Below are 23,265 nucleotides of genomic sequence, written 5' to 3'. Positions count from 1 at the left end.
CTAAGGGACTGTGTATAGTGCAAAAATATTTCATAGTCAAATAAAATGAATGTTATGTAGATTTCTGATTCTCTTAAAAAAACAAGCATTTCCCCCTTTACCTTCTTATTCATTAAAAGGCATTACATTTGCCCAGGTGCAGTAACTCATAGCACCAATAACATATTTTCAGCCCTGTTGGGGCACACATAATTACTTTTATTGTGTATGATAGTGTGTATCTTTTATTATATAAGCCAACTGGTATGTTATCAAAAGACCTATTGTAACCACATTTTTTAGTTATATGGGGTATGGGGGTTATTGGTCTTTGCCAATAGAAACCATGGGCAAGTAGAATTTACTGGTCACCTGCAAAACCTAACATCTGATTGGTTACTAGTCCTGGTGTAAGCTTTATCACAGAACCCTTTTTGGTAGCTCCTCCACCCTCAAAAGCTTTAAGTTGTGCCTGCACCTGGAAACATTGAATCCACCCAGGTGCAGATGTGGTGGATATCGGCTAGAAATGCAACGCCTTGCGTTTTTTGGCTGATATCTGACAATCTACCTGCACCTGGGTGGATTCAATGCTTTCAGGTACAAGCACAACTTAAACTTTTTAGAGAGGAGGGGCTGATTCTCAGCAAGCATCAGGCCTGTACGGCATAGGCCTTACTCTCTGTGTGGCCTGCAGCTGAAAATAATATGTAGTTGTATGGGTCACTAAGCTCAGCAACCAAAATCAGATTGACCATGAGGCTTTAATTGAATAATTATTCTTGTATTTATTTGTTATATTTGAATTCAGGCCATTTACTATTCTTCTTTTATTTTGGTAATTAAAAGCTAGCAAACTACTGTTAAAACTCAAAGCTTGACAGCTGCATAACTGGAAATGTAACAAAGTAAGAAAGTAAGATCACAAAAAATTCTTAATGAAGAACTCAAAACTTTATTAAGAAAATTGTCATCAGAAAATCAATTCGATGATCTATCCCTTTAGTTATTTCTTTTTCAAAATGAAGACTTTCTGCACTTTGTTAAACTTTGGGGGGGGGGGAAAGAATTTGACCATTTATGTATAAAATCAAGAGAAGAAAGCAGCTGAGGACATAAGTAATCTACTTTGTAATTATATGTATTATTGTCAGACAATGAACGACTGATTTGTTTTCCTTCTCTAAATTGCAGGACAAAATATAAGACGTCACATCATGTAAAATAGACAGGTCAAAAGTATGAATTTTCAGACTGTATGCAGGTAACTGAAGGTGAGCTTAAAACGATTATTATTTAGATTTATAATAAGTGGATTTTCAGTTTTATGTTTCAAGGATCGCGTAGCAACACTTGAATTCTAGAGTAACCAGGGAAACAAGCTACTATCATCATATGACATTGGTGAAGGACAGCACAGATAACACATATTAACTTGACCTAATGCCAAGTTCTGTCTCTTTACCTTATTTATATTAAAAAACAATTTCTATAACTTGTATTTTAATAACATTTCTATAATAAGTAATCTTTTCTTTATCTTTGTTCTTACAGAAAAATAATATGAAGACTTGTATTCTTTATATTCTTGAACTAAAAGAGGTCATACAATAAAAAAAACTACATTTATAATTTCACTTTTCAATAGACAGCCTTTAAGCCTATTGGGCATCATTAGTTATAAGCAAAATTACCCCCATTTTATTTTGCAAGAAAATTAGCAGAACTGCAGAAAATGGCAAAACTGCATTGGAAATGCATTGGAGCCAATGGCCGTTCCCCCGCTTTTCCTTGCTCTAATTTTAATTGGAGTTAATTGAAATTTTTTGTCATGCCAAATGCATTGGAGTCATTAAAAATAAATGCCCATTTTTCTTGCACCAAATTCATTGAAGTCAATGACTTTTTGTTTTGCATTATCCTTTTCTGGACAAAAAAAAAATGTTACAACAAAACACATGATGAAATTCTAGTGCAGATTCATGAAAATGTTCTCTCACGGAAATGCAAATTTCTCTGTGAATCTGTATCAAGCAAACCATTCGCTTGTGCCTAAACAAAAAAGTGGATGTTTTACTTTTTTGTGCTGCATCTACATAGCACATCTGTAATGCATTAAGAAAAAAAAAGGTTGACAGGAAAGTTCCATTTGACACATCATACTAAAGTGCGAGGCTTCAAAATCTTATTGTAGTTACAATAATTTAACTATTAAAACCTTATTTAGGTGCAATTGCTTATGTATGAAACTCCAGTGCCAAAAGCTATGGGATAAAAGCCACATACTACACACTACACATAAGTGTAGTAATCCTTATTTCTCAGGTATTTTACTTTATATACCAGTCCTCACTTAAGTACATGAACCTTTGCTGGTTCTGGCATAATGCCAGGGAATGCATTGAAAGTGCCCCCCACCTTCTTTAATCTACCTATTCTTAATAAATACTAGCCATTACTGTTAGGGGCTATTCAAGGTCTTGTTTTGAAGGAAAAGCAACCTGTGTTATGTCCATACTAACATGGAAAGAATATTTACAATTAGGCAGGTTATTTTGTTCATAAATATATCTACCAAGTGGTGCTTTGCCAGCCTGAATTCTTTTTCTCTTCAGTTTAGGATTTATACTGCCTTCTTATTGATGTAGCTTGAGGCAACTTTTGGTTGAATGTGGAGATCTATGCTTTAGTACAAATACAGTTATGGTGTGGTCTTGTGTATTTATATGTTCTTAAGTGTGCATATTTGTGTAAAAGTACACGTAGAACACTTTAATATGTATTTATATGCATTTCCTTTGTCTAAATCCATAAAAGTCTTGATATACAACTGGCTGAAAAAGCTAATCATTAATTGGATGTTATAGGTTACTTTTTCAGGTGCAGATTTGCCAAGTGTTCATAAATGAGCCCCACTGAAACTTATGAGTACCTCCAATTTTACATAGTTATTTTTGGGTGTGTTCTATTGGAAAATATATAAGGGCTCATTTATGTCCACAAGTGCAGTGGGTAATTGCAGTGAGCTTTGCCTAAAACCACTTTCATTAAAGGTACTTGAATCAAAATGCACTCTTCACCTTCCATATAGTTGTGCTTAGCACAACTTGCCTTGGGTTCTGAATTGAGCGCTGCTACACCTATTAAAAACAAAAAACCCTAGAGCTACCACTTGGTACTGCTTCCAGGTTTCCTCAGTGTCCTGTGTCAATAGGCGCAGCACACTCGTGCCTAAAGAATTGGGCACAGAAGTCATTTACACGCCAATCACCAGAAATAACACAAATCAGAAAGAAAACTGCGCACTTGTGCCCGATTTGCATTGAAGCACATGTACAGTTACAAACTGCACACAAATCCAGGAGGTGAATTACAATTGCGTCAATTGCATTGCCTGTTTCACTTGCAATACCAGAATTCTGGAAAAAAACATTGCATTATGGGGAAAAAACATGACGATTGCACTCAAAATAGCACTTTGTACACCACTTCTAGGTATGTGAATGTGCCCTATAAATTCATTTTTTTATTTTATTTTGCCTTTAGAAGCATTTAGTTCATATACAAAACAAGTTATAAGAAACATATAGAACATATTTAATTCAATTGGCCAGATTATTCAGATGTAAAACTGCCATTCAAGGTACGCAACCTGGGGTTTATATAATTGATACTTATATGTTTGTAAGAGCCAGTGTGTCAGTGAATGAAATACTTCCCTAGGGAAAATGAAAATAATATGAAATATTATATTATATATTAAATAATAAGGACATATACATCAACAAATATATGACCTTTATCTGAGCTTGGTTTAGCATCTTGAAAATTCTCTGTGGTGCTCTTGTTAGGTTTGGGTCTCCAGATGCCATACTTGTGTTTTATATTATATTTATTATCACTTGTGAATTTTGAAATAAACATCCCTCTTTCTTGTTTTTGTAAACCTATATATTAGTAATCATTTACTGCCATTGTGTGAATAGAAACTTATCCTAGGAAATCTTGTCTGAACAGATAGCATGCTGTTCAACATTTGTCATCACAGAAAATTTCAACCTGACAGACTAAGGATTAAATGGGTATTTATGATGCAGTCTCTCTATATATTTGTATACTGTAGAACTATATCACACTAACTTAAATTGCTAACATAAACCAACTTTAACTTAAACTATTAAAAAAAAAAGACAATGGTCAAATGGATTCTTTTGGCAAAAAGAATAAGGTTGGCAAACTCACCCAATATTGCTTAAATTCACCCTGCATGATAAATGTATTCATATAGCAAATAACTCTTTTGGATGAACAGATTATTTAAAGCTGTGATCAGAAATAATCCTATTTAATGTTTTGCAGTCAATTCACATACATCTGCAGTGTGCTCTCTATCACATTTTACCAATGTCACTTGCTAGTTGCACTTGTTACTTTCACTGTAGGTCATTTTTGTAACATTGATTATAGAATCTACGTCAAAAGACACAAAGGCATAGAAGCATTTGAAGTGGGAATTTTATCAATGCCCTCTCTCAGCATGGATTTTAAGCAAAGTGTGTGTATCTTTTATTAGATTTATTGGTATTTTCTGGATGTGATTAATCTTTATAGGGTCCACATTACCTTAGCAACCAGGTATTGTTTTGAATGAGAGACTGGAATATAAATAGGATAGGACCTGACTACAAAGATAAGAAATAAAAATTAACAAAAACAATAAACTTTTAGCCTCACAGAGCAGCAGTTTATGGGCTTCTGTCAATAACCCCATTTAAAAGCTGGAAAGAGTCAGAAGAATTTCGGTATTGAAATGATTGCGAATGGCAATCCGATACTCACAAAATTATTGTACCCGAACTTTCAGTGCATGATTTTGGAAGCCTCCCATAGGAATCAATGGCACTCTGCAGCTCCATTGTGTATGGAAGCAATGTTGGAAGCGCATGGAAAATAAAAACAAAAACACATATAGTGCAGATTGTAAAAGCAAAAGTAACAGTGGTGTGATATGTGCACAGTGAATCAACACCCACTTGTGCTGATGTAATATATGCTCACCAGATATCAATGGATACAGGCCATAATAAAAAACGTTGCAATTTGATTGTAGGTGTAGCCAGAATCCTCAAAAGGATGTACCAGAGAAAGAGAACAAGGAATAGTGTGATAATGTTTATTTAGAACAAAAGCTGCACAGTGCAGGCAACAAGACAACAAGGCAAAAGGAAAACTGTCAGCGCTTTTCACGTGCAACATGGCACGTTTCCTTAGGTTTTCATTTCTCCTGAAGAGTTTTCCTTTTGCCTTGTTGTCTTCTCCAAATTGTGAGTAGTTTGCACTGTGCAACTTTTGTTCCAAATAAACGTTATCACACCTGTCGTACTATAATGAATGTGCCCCTAAAAGTTAACTTGAAGGTGAACCACCACTTTAAAGACATTATAATCTAAGTCAGTCAAAGCAAAAATAAACATACTTAAATTACGAAGAAAGCATATCTTTAGATGTATGTAAAAAATAGACAAAGTTTACATTAAGAGCCAAGTTTATTGAACTTTAAATTCAAGAATGTCAAGAAATACTTGGCAGAATTACATTATTTCAAACTCATATTTATGGTATTTATAAATAAGAAAGATCTACAACTAAAACTTTTCAGGTTTTTACAGAAGTCAGTGGGAGGTGTACTTTCAACATTCAAGCTATTTTATTTTTTGAGTCCTTTTACGCAAATGAAGCAAAAATAATTTAGGCACATATCAGATACAGAACCTCTTATGACTTAGAGACCTATTCCTTCCACTTCATTCACAAAAGGTGCACTGGTACCAGTTTGTGCAGTCCCACCTGTAGTTATTGTGGACAAAGTTCTGTGTTCATTTTAGTGCCCAGCACTGTACTTATTAATAGTAAAGGAGCCCTAAAACATTTCCATATTTGGAATATCCACCATTTGCCTTAATTACTGCTTTCACAATGATTAGCATCAGTTCTAAACATTTTTGCATCATTGAAGAATTCTTAATATTCCAGTTCCTGTTCCAGAGACAGGCAGCTCTCTCCCCTCTCCCCTCTCCTGCTCCCCCTCCCTCAAGAATGCTAAGAACTCATCCCCCCTTAGGAATGTGGATCTGAGCCAATCAGCAGGAAGCTTTCTCATAGTTTTACACACTGAGCATGTACACCGGTCTTGGTGCAGGAGCGAGGCATTATGGGAACTTTCTTTACACAGCTCAGCATTTTTTTTCCTATGGGTTTCTTATCATCTGAACAGGAGAAATATTGGGAGACTTAAGGGCACTATTGAGAGAACTGAAGGTATGCCTGCAGCTTGAGAGTAACTCTTTATTAGACTTTCCTTCTCCTTTAAAAATCATTGTTATGGAGAAAAATGAACAGTTTGGCCTGCTCGACCAATTTCCATTAACATTGTTACAAACTGCCTAAACATATGTTTTAATATTCTCCAGAGGTTTCTAACTTTAGCAAATTATAGTATTTCTTAGAGATGATCATATTCATTAACCTAACGGCACTAGTTGTTTAAAGACAAACACAATTCTCGCTGTTTGTTAGGCAGCCGCATATGTTGCAATTTCAATTAATTACGCTTCTTCATAGAAATTTCAAACAATTTAATCACATTGAAAAATGGTGAGGTTAAAGGCTGAAATATAAATAATGAATATAAACAATACTTTAATAAATACCGTGACTAATTAAATTTTTGGATTCAACTTTTTCATCAAACCAATGCTCAACATAAAATTAACATTATCACTCCATATGAATAGAAAAACCATATTGTGGTTATGTAAAAAAAAATCCTTTTAGGAGATGTATTTGCATTTGTGTTCTCATTATGGCCTTTGGGATATTGGCAACATACATGGATTTTTAACCTGGTGCAAAATGCATGTCCCAGATTCAAGTGCTTGAAATGAGCACTAGGTATAGGCACCTTTGTGCTCTAGCACTTGCAATTGGGACATTGGAACTTAAGTGTCTACCTGTGTACCTGTCTATTTTCTAATCTATGGAAAAGTGCTGCCACTTCTATCATAAGAGTGATAAACCCACACAGAATAAAAATAATGTTTAAATTAGTCAAGTAGTACATAAACAGTCAAATTATTAGCTTATAATAGCACAGTAACATTTTAAGTCAGCCCACATCCAAAGAATGCATGTGTCATATTTAAGCTGCTTCAGTTTCTATCTCTACTTGGTAACAACTTCCAAATTGATAGAAAGAGCTAGGGTCTACAGTATATATACTGTCTACAATATATTAAAGCAAAAAAAAAAAACAGCAATCCATAATATGTGTAATCAAACCAATAAAATATAGAAATATAGGTAGGCAAGGATACTACCACTTGGTTCAGACAACATCCTTACCATGAATTAAGATTCTTTATTGGTTTGATTTTATTGATTAATTCATTTTTAATTGTCTACTTTTATTAACTGAAAAAATGAGTTCCAGAAGTCAGTTAGAAGCTTTCAGGAAATAAATGTGAATCGGTATTCTTTTAAAAAATGTACAGTTTCAAGAGTTATTTTAGAATTTAGAGGAATCATGGGTCATTAAATGCTGAAGGTGGGATACACAGAGTATTCAAAAACAAATGTTTGATTTATATGGGCTTATTGCCTCTCTATACCGTATCTTAACGCCCATATTACTAAGGTGACTGAAACAACAGTCCAACAATCAGGGAAACTACAGTTATGACAGACCTACATGCATAATTCCTACTGTAAAAGAACAAATACTAATAGGCCCAATCTGTGGGTTCTGGCAAATACCAGAGGGGCTGCTGTAAGATGCTATAGACAGTCACTATTTAGTGGGCTGGGAGGGGCTGTTTGGGCCTCTGTGTACTGAAATGCCAGGGCCTATTTTGTATCCCAGCCCACACCTGAATACTAATCATCCTTTGCTTTTACTAGGTGATAAAAAAATAGGTTACATTTCTACAATGTATAGATTATTGCTTTCACCTTTTAGGTGAAGAGTCATCTGAATTTACTGAACTATTTACATTACATTACATTTACAAGTCCTTTGATTTTATAGCAACTTGAACTTTACAAAATCATGCAATCAGTGAGAACATTATGCTTTCTAAATATTAAATATAATCAGTTTATCTATAAAGGACAGAAACTTTTAACCAATAGGAAAACTTAGTTAAAATTACCCCTATTTTGTTTTTCTAAACTGACACTGGCACCCCATTTTCAGGGTCGGACTGGGCTGGTGGGACCCACTCCCACCCTATCCTAATATAATAATATAATATTTTTGATAAATGGAAATATCTGCTATAACTAAGCCCTTGTCTCAGGTAGCACAGTTGTAGGGTGGCATGTTTTTGCCCAGCAAATAAAAAAAAAGTAAAAATCCTGTATAGTTGCATGCACTTGTGCATGATTTAAATCTTCTAGTTTTAAACATTTAGCTTTTATTATGGACAGGAATACAGCTTCATGCTTCTTGGCTTCCCCTGGAGTTAAAGAAGGCAGCAGGGGTAGGCAAAGCTACTGTCTCAGGGATCAAAATGCACTTGTTTTCCTGTTGGCTACAAAATGTATTTACAGCTTCAAAAATGGCAAAGGACAGGTTGCAAACCACGCTGAGGATTTTCACTTCAGTATAGTTACAAAATAAAGTTGATAAATATGTAAATGATAAACCCGAGATGTTTTAAAAATGTGCCTATTTGCAAATATTGCCAATCACAAATGATGATCATAGTTTGTTACATCTCATGTACTGACAGTGCAACAGGGTGCAATGTATGGATGTAAGTTAGGATCTTCTTGCTTTGCAGCATGCCTTGCCATCAGTGCCTTTGAGTGCAGGTCCATGCACTTTAGAATGGAGTATAAGAACCTGCATATCCCCATGAATACAGCACTGCCTGCATTTGGCAGCTGTGTTTTCATGAAGGGCCGGTAAGGGTAGCACGAGGGAGTTCTTTCTACCACTTCATATCGTCTCCTAACTTGCCTTCACTAACATGCAGGAACAAAGGATTCATCTACTTACCAAAGGATCCATCTACTTAAGCAGGCATTGTGCCTTGTGCCAACCAGCTTATTGCTGTGCACCTTGCACCAGATTTTTAATAGGATGAAAGATGCAGAGCACAGAAATATATCAAAAGCAAGTGCTTCTTGAACAAGCAGTAACAAGTATGATTTTGTCCCCACTTGTGCCGGGTGTCTATTAAAATGATTTCTATGCTATGCTCAATAATTATCCATCCCATGAAAAAGCTGGAAGAACACTTTGCAGCTATGTATTATGTAAAGCTAAATATTATTAAATTCTTCTAGAGATCTAAAAAACACAATAGCTATTCAGCAGTACTCTCATAGGGGTAACATCACTTTGCATGTTGTAAACTGGGGATTCTAGTAATTTGGACATATAGTACAGCCTTAAGGTTCATTTCCAAACACTGTTTCCAAATCTTTCATTTGTGTTCTAAGAGAATTAAAAGTAAACAATATAATTGCTAAAATTACACTTTTTGGCAGAAAGCCTTTATGGAATTAAATTTCTATTCATCTCAGTATCTTCAAAATCCCACAGTTTTGTACACATTAAGAAGAACAATTGGTAACAACCACTAAATGTAGTTCCGTGAATAAAAAGAAAGTAATTTGAAATCATGCAGAGGCAAGAGCTTTTTCGGAATAAAGATTGTCAGTCATCATGAAACAAAGTTAACGCAGCTGGCTTTCCTTCCAGAAACACATTGACTGAAAATAAATTATGGTAATTATCACTGAAATTACAGGAACTTGCTCACTAATTAGAGTGGAAATGTAATTTATGAAATAAATATGCTGCAAAGAATGCTATTTTGAGTAGAGTTGATAAAGGAAAAATTGGAATAACCCTGCATGTATCCAAATCATGTTGTTTTCATGAATTCTAAAAACATTTTTTTCAAATGCATGGGGTATGGAAATGAAGAGTTATTTAAGTTGGCTATGGCTAGAATCTTATAATGTACACATTTTTGATGCACAGTTAGATACTGGTTAGCTAGCACATTTATTATAGACAAAATATCACATTTTGTTAAAAAACAAATAACATTTTTCATTCAAGACAATTAGAAATTATTATTGCTTTAGGGAAGGGATTCTCATTTTATTATCCACTTTTCTGTTTTACGACTTTACATCCACAGCTCCTACCACTGTGGTTTTGACATTTGCCTTGCTTATATGTTCATTTAATTACAGTATGCAAAACTGAGCCAGAATCACAGGTAAATGTTGCATTTTACCAATATATTTTCAATGTCTTGAATGGGATACTAAATGTTTGAACCTGTAATTAGCAAGAGACAGCACGCTTAGTTTGACACAGGGTATGGCCATCCCACATTTCTAAACATCACATGGTATGTCCATTCACATATACTATGTGAGCTTTGATTGGCTACATTTTCTCATATGAAGACTAAAAAGGTATTATGGATTTTCTTTCTTGAAATCATGACTAGCTATACAGACTAGCACTCATTTTTGTGCTTTTGTATTTATTTTGCTTGAGTTTTGCAATTACCAAGTGTTTAATGTGTTTTTGTGGAGTTAGTTTTAGACCAAGTTTACATGAAATGGTAGCTACAGGATTTAAAAATGTTAGGAATAGGTTGTGTTTTTTCACAATGAAACCTACCCTTTTAGGATATTTTTACTCTTTGAAAGGGAAGGCCTATTAATCTAGATAATAGATTATTTACTAAATGTAGCCAGACATTTTCTACAGAAGCTTTTCTTCTTCTAATCCTAATGTGTGATTTAAACCATAGTATTATAAAATACTGGTTCCGGGTAGAGTATTGTTTGTGTATGAGTACTTATATGTTTGCAAAACCAAGCTTTGCAAAGCCAAAGCCAGCACTGTTTTGAATGTGTCTCTTAAGGGTGGAAAGAATAGAGGGTGAAAGGAAGCTTTGTGGGTTGATTTCTCATGCCTTGAGGATTGTTGTCAGGCATAAATAACATGTTTTCTAGGTATGCAGGGAGGCTTTAATTTTTTGCAAAAAAGGCAAGTCACTTCCTGTACTAAATCCAGCAATGATCATGAATATGATAAATCAGCTCTGTTGGGTTTGTATGTTGACACATTTATGCATAAATTTTATGCAAATATCTGTAGGGACCCATAGGTTTAATTATCCATATGCCTTTAAATCCCTATACCTCCCATCTCCTATGTTACTAGGTGGAAACTTATGTATCTTCTTTGGCCTATTAGCATATTTCTATTATTGACTGATAGGTATAGTGATCACATCATACACACTGTAATATAGTACTTAATATAGCACTTTGGCCTTTATCAGTTAAACAGGGTGGCTTTCCTTTGAGCCTGGAATCAACAAGGCCCAATAAAGCTGTTTGGCCCTAGAGGGACAACCCATATAATGTAGGTCAGGTCACTCACTTCACCCTTCCTCTTAGCAACGGCCCATCCTGTGTGTTAGTTTTCTAGCCAAGATAGGATTACATACTATATCTAATAGACCGTATCTTCTTCCATCACTCTAATTACCCATATCAGCATTTAGTTACTCTCTTGTACGTTTAATAAATGTAATATCTAAAAAAAGTGGTTATTTCAAGACTTGCATCAGGCCCAATTATTTTGAACAGAAAAGCTATTCCAAGATCTCTGTGTCCGGCTCTGATTCCTATGACTTTGATGTTCAATCACTGAATGTTCTTGATCTAATAAGCTTATAATTGATTTACATGGGTTTAGCTTTTTTTGGTTTAACAGAGAGAAATTTTTGCTGCACCAGCTTTTCATAGACTCATATTTCATATAGCTCATTAACAATGAAACAGATCATATTGTACCTAAATAATCAACATAGCATAAGGATATTCTTTCTGTTCTGTCTAATAATCTTTCAAAAAATTCTGCTTTGTATCTTTAGTAGTGATGAGTGAAGAAATTAGCAAATCTTTAAAAAGATTTAGAAATACCTCCTGAGGGTTATGGTACATGCTCCTCCATTTCACATGGTTCAGTTGTGGAAAGTGGTCACATTCAAGGTCCAGTGAAAAAGCTGAGTATTTCATCTAAAGCTCATTTGGTCTGTTATCTAAAGAATAATAAAAAAAGGGAATACTTATAAAAAAGATTTTTCAAATGTTGCAAGAATTTTAACCATGTACTGCCATTTATAGAAATTACCTATTATCTCTAACCAATGAGTAAAGCATTCTCTCTGTTCCATACAGCCTTAAGAGAGTTTATTATTAAAGACATTTCTACAGAATTCAGCAGATGGCACTGAGGAATGATGGTAATAGAGAAAATGTGGCAGAGGAACTATGTGGTATGTGGTGACAGCAGAGAACAAATATTAAAGGACAGGTAAACCCTACATTTTCCTACAATGTATATCACTTGGGTATATCTCCCCCATCAAATGGCATCATTTGTACTGCATATATCCCCTCCGTTTGCCAGCACCATAACCTTTCCCTAAAACAAATAGCAGCGTTTACCCGGTGGCCATTTTTCCTCTGACACATCATCAGTTACATTTAACACACACAAAGACCCTTATTCAGTATAATACAGGCTCACGCAGGCAGAACTGTCTTTGCTAAAAAGTTCTGCTTTGTTTGAGAATTGTAATGGTTAAGCTGAGCTCAGGAGAGGAGGTTAGGAGAAAAAAATAGAAACAGACAGCTAGAGCTGAGTTTCTATAGGAACCAGCAATTCCATCTCTTCAACCACTGCTGAAATGGAGGGTGTGTTAAGTAATCTGAGATGAGAAAAACTGAGCATGCCCAGGAGCCAACAGCCAAAGCTAATTCCTGAGGGAGGGGGCCGAGTGGGTTACTTAGAAGTAGATCTAAGTGATTAAGGGGATATTGCAGCCTTACTATTAACTTCTGGACAACCAGACTGGCAGGTATTGAAAGACTTCAAAGTGGCTGTTCATTGATTACATTTTTGTTTTTGGGTTTACATGTCCTTTACCTTATGTTAAGATTGTTATTGTAATAAAGCAGTAGCCATCATTACTACTCAGTAAAAATTACCATGCTACAATTAATCAGCCTCTCCAGTTAATATTTTTCTCAAAATGTGCCATGTGTACCAGTGAGCAAAGTCTTATGTATGGCTTTAAAGAACGTGAGTGTCTATGAAAATTATTATCATCACAATAAGTAATGTATGTTATAACAATATTGGGGACGTTTGCATCTGCATGATTCTGAAAGAGAAAATGTAGACAAAAGTGAAAGCATTCTTTTTGATATCCCTGCACGAGATTATACTGAAATCATACTGACATACTTTCTTAAATGTATGTTCAGATGTTCAGGTCAAATGTAGATTGGACAAGAACACTAATTGGCAAGAAACATTTCTTTTTAAATTAAAAGTCTTTATATTAGCCTAAAGTCTATCGAGTCTGCAAATGACTGCAACTAGCAATGTACATATAGGCCACATTACATCCAACAACTTTTGCAAAGACATTGGCAGACAAGCAAGAAGAATGCCCCATGTTTAAGGGGCATATACAGATATAAAATCTATTATCCAAATTATGGCAAGTGTTCAAAAAGTGATTCAGCTGTATAATATACACCATATATTGATTCTCCCTCAGTTGCCTGGGGATATAGTTGTGCACCTTGCACCTAATGAAAAACACAGCACCAGGGGGGGTAGGCTGTCCCCTGGAGTGGGGACACCTATGTGCCTCCTCCCACCATTTACAAATATAGCACTGCCAAAAGCAGCCAGCATTGTATTCGTGGGGTTAACAGCAGGTCTCTGTATGTGCAAAGTGCAAAAAGTTTGGTGCAAATCACCATACATGTATGCACAAAGAAAAAAATGCAGTATGGAGTGGAATGATATTCACATGACTAATGATAAACAAATTTTTACAGCAGGCATGGACTTGTGGCATAATTCAGCATTTTGCCATCTGCAAGTTTTTTCGTAAAATTGCAGCGAAAATGTGGTGCAACAAAAAATTTTGCAAGAAAAATCACCCATTGATTGAAAAAATTGCACATGTAAAAACAAAATAACTGCAGTAGGAGTGAGAAAAAACACCATTATCTTTAATATATTTGGAGTGAAAAAAAAGCTTTTTTTTCAGGGGGTTCGCAAATTTTCCCACAAATTGAAACATGACATATCCAATCGACACTATTAACTGCAGATCCCTGAGGTTTCTGCACCCTGATAAAGGTTGCCTTCCACATAATACACAGTAAAGCCAATGGTACATGGGGCTACTTGAGGCATTCATTAACTTAAAAATCCAACCGTGAATATTTTTTCCACCCTTAGAACTCAAGGCTCTTTTATTAATTGATTTTTGTAAAGTATAAGTAATTTCTAAATCTCTCAGTATAAATATATGTTTATGTTTTTGTTCATATTTTGATTACATTTAAATGGCAATCATAAATGTTATAATTGCATGACTTACTATAACCTAATTATACACTCATTTTACCAGAAAGGGTTGCAGATGTCACCAATTAACAGCCCAGCTGAATGTGCTGCTTGCTCTGAAGACAACATGACTATCCTAGGGCTTTGTGTTCAACAATTACAGATGGCTACAAGAAAATTTGCAACAAGTCTTCATTGACATTTTCTGGGTTGGTATGATAAATGCAATTATTTTATTTACATTTCAACAATACTGTATATATGCATACATACATATATCCACTCATCTACTTATTTGTGATGGCTAGATTAAAATGAACAAGAAGTTTTTTAGTAATAATAATAGTGGACAAATGACTGCTCCTCTTCAAATGAGTTGTATTTTACCTATTACTGGAGATCATAGCTTTGTTTATCTCTAATTTCATTAAATGGACTGTAAACTGTATCTGGTTATGGGGGCAAAAGTTATTTAGTGCCGGGAAGTAGAGGGAATTCTGAATACTTTAAATAAATATATCGATTATGTTAAAGAAAAAGGTTATAAAATAAAGCCAAAATACTGTTTTTGAAATAAACACCACTGATGAAGCTTGTTTAATTGTATATTTTTGAATATATAACTATTATTTAATCATATAAAACCATACATTTGAAATGAAGTCAACTTTTCAGACATGAACAAAATCAGCAACACCAAGGGGGAGATTTATCAAGACACGAATGCTCAGAGCGTTCGTTCGAGTGCTCCGAGCGTATTTCCGCCATTCTATTCACGCTTGTGCAACTTTTTCGTACGCTAGCACAAAAAATTCGGGAAGTTTCTGCCGCTGTTTACAATTGTTCGGTACGAAAATTTCGTGACTTTCGGATCGCCAATATGATATTATCGTGACTAATACGATTTTTTCGTAAGCATTTTCATGATATTTGCAATCTTCAGAAATTTTCGTTTCCAATCCGAATTTTTCCCATTCAGGATTTGAACTCATGTTTTCATTTTTATTTTGCTGAAGGCAGTAAAACAAATAAACTTGTACAATGACAGCATCAATCCTAAAAATACTAAATACTAAGTGGCTCAGTTTTTTATGGTAACAGGAGGGGGAATGTATATATACAAGCCTCAGTGTATGTAATCCCCAGGCTATCTTTCAAAGCTAAATACAAATGAAGTGATAACAAGCTCACCCCATAAATTATGTGGTCCGGGTGTGTAAACCCCGGACCCTCCACCTCCAACACACGATTTTAAAACAGTCCTGGCAATGTTATTGGGAAATACACTCACCAAAGACAAGTGGTGGTCGAGGTGCAACGCCCCGAACCCGTAGCTTGAGGTATTAAGCGAACATCAGTTTGAAGAGAAATGGCACGCACTCCTTGGTCCACTAAAAACTTGTCTTTATTGTAGAGATCTTTAAAACAAAAAGGTCAAAAAGACAAGTTTTTAGTGGACCAAGGAGTGCGTGCCATTTCTCTTCAAACTGTTGTACAATGACAGGACAAGTTGGTTGAAAGGGTGTCAAATATAAATTTCAAGCAAATGTAAAGCTAGCATTTAAATCTCTTTGTGTTTCCATCCATATGATTTTCAATATAGAGTGTATCAGTTACTTTTTTTAGAAACAGAAATTTCTTGAAGTGAATGTGTGGTTTAATATTTTTTACCTATATATTTTTAAATAAGTGAGCTCTTCATCTAGAAAAATGGGAAAAGCTTGATTAGAAAGTAATTTATTTATAAAACAGTTGCAATTTTTAACAGGACCCTGTGCCTTTTAAAAACAGTGTTGCATGTTCTTTTTTATAAATCACATGGGATTTATTTTCTTTCTGAAAGGATTTCTGGTAATTACCCTGCTTCATATGAAGTGTTCATGAAGCTACAGTTAATAAGCCAATTTCAAGGCTTTATAAATGTCAAAGTACAAAGTGAGAACGCCCAGATAAATTTAGAAAGTAATATAAGCAGTGGCTCATATCATTTTAGGAACTGAATATGTTAGGTTACAGCACTACAGTAACTGGGCTATTAAAAAACACACTCAATTATAAAGTGGTCAGTAAAATATATTGAAGATGGTTTGGTTTTAATTTTGAAGCCATCATCAACTCGTCTATGACTAAAAATGATTATGTCCGTCTTTTCTTCTTTTATCATGAGTTTCCATGGGTTTCTTTTTAGCATATTATACAGCTTTTTATCACTCCAGGTGCTTTGAAGCACCAAACTTGAAGGCCTTCTAAGAATTAGATATGTGAATTTTAAACATTTTTATACCACTGTTAGAACTCATCACAGATATATTTCCAAAGTCTGTATCTTGAAAAGAATTCAAGTTTAATCCAGACAAATAATTCTACACTTTAGGTTACTTATCTAGTATTCATTGTGAGTTCTTTGTCATGTGTAACACTTGCTATCCTTCCAAACGCTAAAAGTCTGTTTCAGCGTCACTGGAATGTACTGTACAGAAAGCAAAGGTTTATTATCAAGTGATGTATGCATGCATATATATTTTTCCCACATAAATGTTTATTTTTATTAAAACCCATGTAATTTTAATTGAATGAATGCTTACTTCATATAAGGGTCTCCTTGACAAGTATTTTACAGTGTTGGGGGCATCCTTAATTGTGACGGATCTGGGGATTTTTGTCTAATTGTCTAATTTGTCTAAGTTGTCTAATTCCAGGCAGTGTCATTCTGTGGCTACTAAAGCAAATAAAGTGCTGTCTTGTATAAAAAAGGTCATTGACTCAAGGGATTAAAACATAATTTTGCCCCTTTATAGGTCCCTGGTAAGGCCTCACCTTGAGTATGCGGTGCAGTTTTGGGCTCCAGTCCTTAAGAAGGATATTAATGAGCTGGAGAGAGTGATTAAATCTCAGCTAATACAGACAACTAATCTGCCAAAAATGCGTTCTCGCCTGGCGGGGGTGTTTCTGGGGTCTATGCTGCCCTTTCAAATACTGCCACCCCCTCTCACACCCAATGCTTATCTTTCTGAACATCACAGAGGTGAGAGGGGGGTCGCTTTGATTACCCAAATGTATGTTCATTTTGTTTAGAGAGCTAAGATCATATTTATATAGTTCTATTGGTTACCGCAGCACTTTACAGAGTAAATGTAAATGGTTTACATATACAGACAAATATCATTTCATAGTTACTGAATATTGTTGGGAGACAATAGGGGGCAGCCCTTTTCACAAGAGCTTATGTGATTTCTTGTTATCATGGATGCTTCAGTGCTATATCAGTTCTGCATTAAAGCAGTAGTACTCCTTATGTTAATCAGGCTAATGGCATTTTGTAATAAAAAGCACTAAGTTTGCCTAGGAGCAGGAACCCATATTAACCAATCAGCAGGTCGAATTTACTGGTCACCTGTTTAAAAGAGAAGGAAAGGCTAAGTCACTTGGGGGTGCCAAAATGTTAGGCACCCCCCAGTGACTTTAATCGCTTACCCTTTACCCCGGGCTGGTGCTCCTATTAGAAGAAAACCGCACCAGCCCGGGGTACCTGCAGTGAGCATTTCCTCTTCCTTATTTCTTCTGTTTTCGGAAACCCTGCGCCGGTGCATACGCAGTAGATTGAAAAAGCCATTTTTTTTGTTAAAGTTCGGTTCCCACTATACTGCGGATGCGTAAATGAAAATTATATACTCTACAGCAGGGGTGTCAAACTCAATCACATAAGGGGGGTGAAATCTAAAACACAGGCTAAGTTGCTGCCCAAATTTTTAATTAAGATACTGTATGGTTAGGCACAGTCACAGTGCAGTCAGGCAGTTAGTGCTGCATGGTCAGGCACAGTCACCAGGGGCCACATAAAACAGCCAGAAGGGCCGTATTCGGCCCCCGGGCCTTTCATTTCACACATGTGACCTTCCTCCATGTGCCAATTACCATTAAGTGCTGTTATAAAATGCAAGTACCCTCTCTACGTTTCCAATAAACCTTGTTTCATGGTTAAGAACCTCTAATGTCCCAATATCCTGATTTTTCAGTGTGAGGTGTAGTTCAACCCCACCACTCCCTATCTCCACACATGATCACAAATGCCCAGCTGGGCAAGAGGGTCATAGTGTATTCATGCACTTCTTTATAGTAGCTAGATACCTTAAGTTGGGCCCACACTTGGGCTGCACACTTTGTACCTATGCAGATGTAAAGACTGTAGTGTACCTAGGATTATAATGTTTTCATTTTTCCATTCTCCTCTTGCACAGATATTCTTTATTACTTCCATTTTTACATTTTCTTTAAAAAATATTGGTTATTTCATTTATTATGTCAGAAAAGTTAATCAGTTTCCTGCTGGAAGATCCTATTTACTGTATAAGAAAGCTTCAGTATGGTTTCCAAAATCAAGTCTTGGAAACAAAACATTTTATTCATGTTGTTTACAATCTATAGTGCCAGATGGATGGGTCTGTTCCAATCTGTGTGCTATTCCTATCTTGCCAATAACGTATTATAAGAATGATGGGTAGTATCAAGCCTATATTTCAAAGGAAGTAACCCATTTTTTGATAGAAAGAGAATGAAAATAGTAAAAAGATTTATATAAGTGGGCGTCTATCAGTAGGTGGTATAATGTGAGAAAGCCAAAAGCTACAACTGTTTTATGAATCAGTATTCCCAGAGTAAATTTATTTTCCAGATATTACCATATGCATGTCTTCATTACTTCCAGATTTAATTGGAAATGATTAAAGACAAACAAGTGAACAGGGTCATGGCTAAAAATGCATAAATTTAAAGAAAAAATAGGGAAATAAAAGACGACTAAAAATTGTCAAAGCAATGCCAACATGTGGTCCAAAGTATACTGCTTTACTATACAAAACTGGCACACAAACCCACTAGAATGAATTTATAGTTAGTTAAGACATTACCCACCTTCCTCACCTACCTTCAATAATATTGAAGAAAAAGGTAGTTATGCAAAGTAGTGACTTAATATATCAATTAACAAAATATGTCCAAAAAAAGTGAGGAGTATGGTCACACAAAAAAAAACCCCTATTTGATATGCACCACCCTTTTCTTATCCAGGACCAAGGACCAACAATGAAAATAAAACTGAACTGAGCTTTGTCTTATCACAGGATAAACAACATATTGTAAATTAGCAATCTGGGCAGCTAAGTGACAGATGAGATTTAATATGGATAAATGTAAGGTCATGCACCTGGGATGTAAAAATATGGCACGTATACCCTTAATGGGACTCCACTTAGCAAATCCATAATGGAGAAGGACCTTGGAGATATAGATAATTAAAGATAATAAACTTGGTGTAGCAAGCAATACCAGGCAGCAGCTGCAAAGGTAAACAAGGTTTTGAGCTGTATTAAAAGGGGTATAGATTCACAGGTGGAGGGGGTTATTCTTCCACTTTACTGAGTACTGGTAAGGCCCCATCTAGAATATGCCAAATATGACATGCAATTTTGGTCTTCATTACTCAAACAGGACATTATTGAGTTAGATAGGGTACAGAGGAGGGCAACTAAGCTGGTAAAGGGTATGGAAAGTCTTAGCTATGAAGAAAGACTGGCCAAGTTAAGGTTGTTTACACTGGAGAAGAGGCGCTTAAGGGGTGATACAATAACTATGTATAAATATATAAGGAGATCATATAATAATGCTTTATTTACCAGTAGGTCCTTCCAACTGACATGGGGCCACCCATTCTGATTAGAAGAAAGGAGGTTCTGTTTAAACATTTAGAAAGGATATTTTACTGTGAGAGCTGTGAAGTTGTGGAATTCCCTCTCTGAATCAGTCATACTGGCTATTACATTAGATAGCTTCAAGAAGGGGCTGGATGGCTTTTTATTAAGTGAGGGAATACAGGGTTATGGGAGATAGCTCTTAGTACAAGTTGATCCAGGGTCTGGTCCAATTGCCATCTTGGAGTCAGGAAGGAATTTTTTCCCCTCTGCGGCAAATTAGAGAGGCTTCAGATGGGTTTTTTTTTTGCCTTCCTCTTGATCAACTAGAAGTTAGGCAGGTTATATATAGGCATTATGGTTGAACTTGACATATGTGTTTTTTCAACCTAACTTTTCTATGTTACTATGCAAGTTGCACATGTACAGAGCAAGCAGCCTACTTTCCAAAGAAATAGGAGAGTCTCAGGAACTCCTTGGGCTATTTTGCGCGTTTTAATAAAGCTTATCCAAAAAAAAAAAAAAAGCTTTGAGCGGTCAGGCAGCAGGGGCTATGAGCACACGCATTTGAAACATATTCACACGCTCGATGACGTCGGGTGGCCGGCGGGTGACATGCGAACTGGTTGATTGAGGGAGCGCAACATGTGCGGTTAAGGTTGGGGTAAGGTGCCCTATCCATTAGTACTAAAACTAAAATTAGTGTTGACATCTCCTTAAACCTATACTCTATTTCACTCGATGCTGGATCATTCATCTGAATCCTTTATCTGAATCCTGACTCTTGAATAGAGATGTAGCGAACCTTCGCGAACTTTGCGAACCCCATAGACTTCAATGGGAAGGCGAACTTTAAAACCTAGAAAAGCCATTTCTGCCCAGAAAACTGATTTTAAAGTTGTTTAAAGGGTGCCACGACCTGGACAGTGACATGCCGGAGGGGGATCAAGGGCAAAAATGTCTCTGAAAAATACGTTGTTGACACAGAGTTGCGTTTTGTGCTGTAAAGGGCACAAATCACACTACATTCCTAAACTTGTGTAATAAACTGCTTTAAAACGTCCGGCGTCTACATGCCAATCAAGTCGTGTAAAGGTTAGGGCCGGTTCACACGCAAAGACAAAACGCCGCGTTTACTGCAACGAAAAAAAACGCAAAAAGCTTTAATGATACCGTCAAGTGAGCGAATAATAGTTTTTACTAGTTGCTTGTCACCTCCAGGATGTTCGTCCTGTCGGTGGGAATATTTCTGTAGTGGTGTGTTTAGCAGTCACCGTGCTTGTGCGCACGTGCACGGTCAGGCAGAGGTAATTCAATGTCAGTGAAGTGAACCAAAAAACACTGATTCTGCAGTATGGGCCCAGTTTTGGACTACTTTATTGATCACCTGCGGTGACCATAAAAGATACAATTTTGCCGCTGTTGCAGAACCCTGAAAAATCAGGCATGTGTACATTCCTGAAAAATTATGTTTTTTTTGTCGCAGCCACTGAAGCACAGAGGCCAGAAAAAATATGGCATATAAATGCTGAAAATAATTGTTTTTTTGTCGCAGGCACTGAAGCACAGAGGACAGAAAAAATATGTTAGATACATGGTATCACAACCATACCGCAGGCAGAACCTTTAAAATAAACTAAGATAGCGTACCAAGCACTGATCAACCATGTTTTAACAGCGACTCGAATTTCGATAGCTGCACATTGGAAAACTCCAACGCCAGCCTGACTGTCCCTTCTCAGCCTGTCAGTTACAGCTTCTAATGCTAACAGACATCTACTGCACAAATATGGCCACCCCCTCATAGAGGGACATGGGGGATCAGATAGGGAATGTAAAAGCTTGGACAAATATATGTTAGATAAATGTTGAAAATATTTGTTTTTTTGTTGTCGCAGCCACTGAAGCACAGAGGCCAGAAAAACTCAGGATTTACCTGTTCAAAAAGGAGGACGCTAAAGGACAGCTGTGTGTGGAGTCATGCGGCGTGCAGAGAAGGTCAGCTGCATGGGGAGTCAGAACAAGTCTTCCGGCGTGCAGTAACCTTCTGAGATCCATGCCTCAAACCAGTAGGATTTGCACCCTAGTTTGTACAGTGGCGGAGGAGGATGCTAAAGGACAGTTGTGAGTGGTGTTAAGCGACTTGCAGAGAAGGACAGCTGCATGGGCAGTCAGAACAAGTCTTCCGGCGTGCAGTAACCCTCCGAGATCCATGCCTCATTCATTTTAATAAAGGTCAGGTAATCCACACTTTTGTGACCTGCCGGTCGAGGCGTTCTCTGAGGGTGGATCCAGAAGGGTTCTGGCGCTGCCTTGGACTGAAAAAACTTTGCATGTCTGATGTTACAGAGTGGCCAAAGTGCATTGTCCTTGCAGGTGTGCTCGTGGGAGGATTACCGGCAGCTCTGCCCCTGGAATGTGGAGTGACATCACCCTTAAAAGCATTGTACAACATGTTTTGCAGGCTGGTTTGGAAATGCAGCATCCTATCGGACTTGTGGTACGTTGGTAACATTTCTGCCACTTTATGCTTGTAACGAGAGTTTAGTAGTGTTGCGACCCAGTACAGGTCCTTCTCCTTAAGCCTCTTGATACGGGGGTCCTTCAACAGGCATGACAGCATGAAAGACCCCATTCTCACAAGGTTGGATGCAGAGGTATCCATCTCCCCTTCCTCATTATCAAGGACTACGTCCTCATCCACCACGGTCTCCTCCCCCCAGCCACGTACAAGACCAGGGGTCCCCAAAAGGTGACCACAAGCCCCCTGGGAAGCCTGCTCCTGTTGGTCTTGCTCCTCCACAAAGCCACCTTCCTCCTCTGACTCCACTTCTGACACCTCTCCCTGCATTGCAGCAGGTGCCTGGGCTCGTTCTGGTGATTCCACCCACAAATCGTACTCTTCCTGCTCCTGGTCACGCTGGTCTACGGCCTCATCTGTCACTCGTCGCACGGCACACTCCAGGAAGAACACAAAGGGTACTAGGTCGCTGATGGTGCCTTCAGTGCGACTAACCATATTTGTGACCTCGTCAAAAGGGTGCATGAGCCTGCAGGCATCACGCATAAGCACCCAGTAATGGGGGAAAAAAATCCCCAGCTCTGCAGATCCAGTCCTACCAC

This window comes from Xenopus tropicalis, chromosome 3, assembly GCF_000004195.4.
Source record: "Xenopus tropicalis strain Nigerian chromosome 3, UCB_Xtro_10.0, whole genome shotgun sequence".
Classification (NCBI taxonomy): domain Eukaryota; kingdom Metazoa; phylum Chordata; class Amphibia; order Anura; family Pipidae; genus Xenopus; species Xenopus tropicalis.
This window is presented reverse-complemented; position numbering follows the sequence as displayed.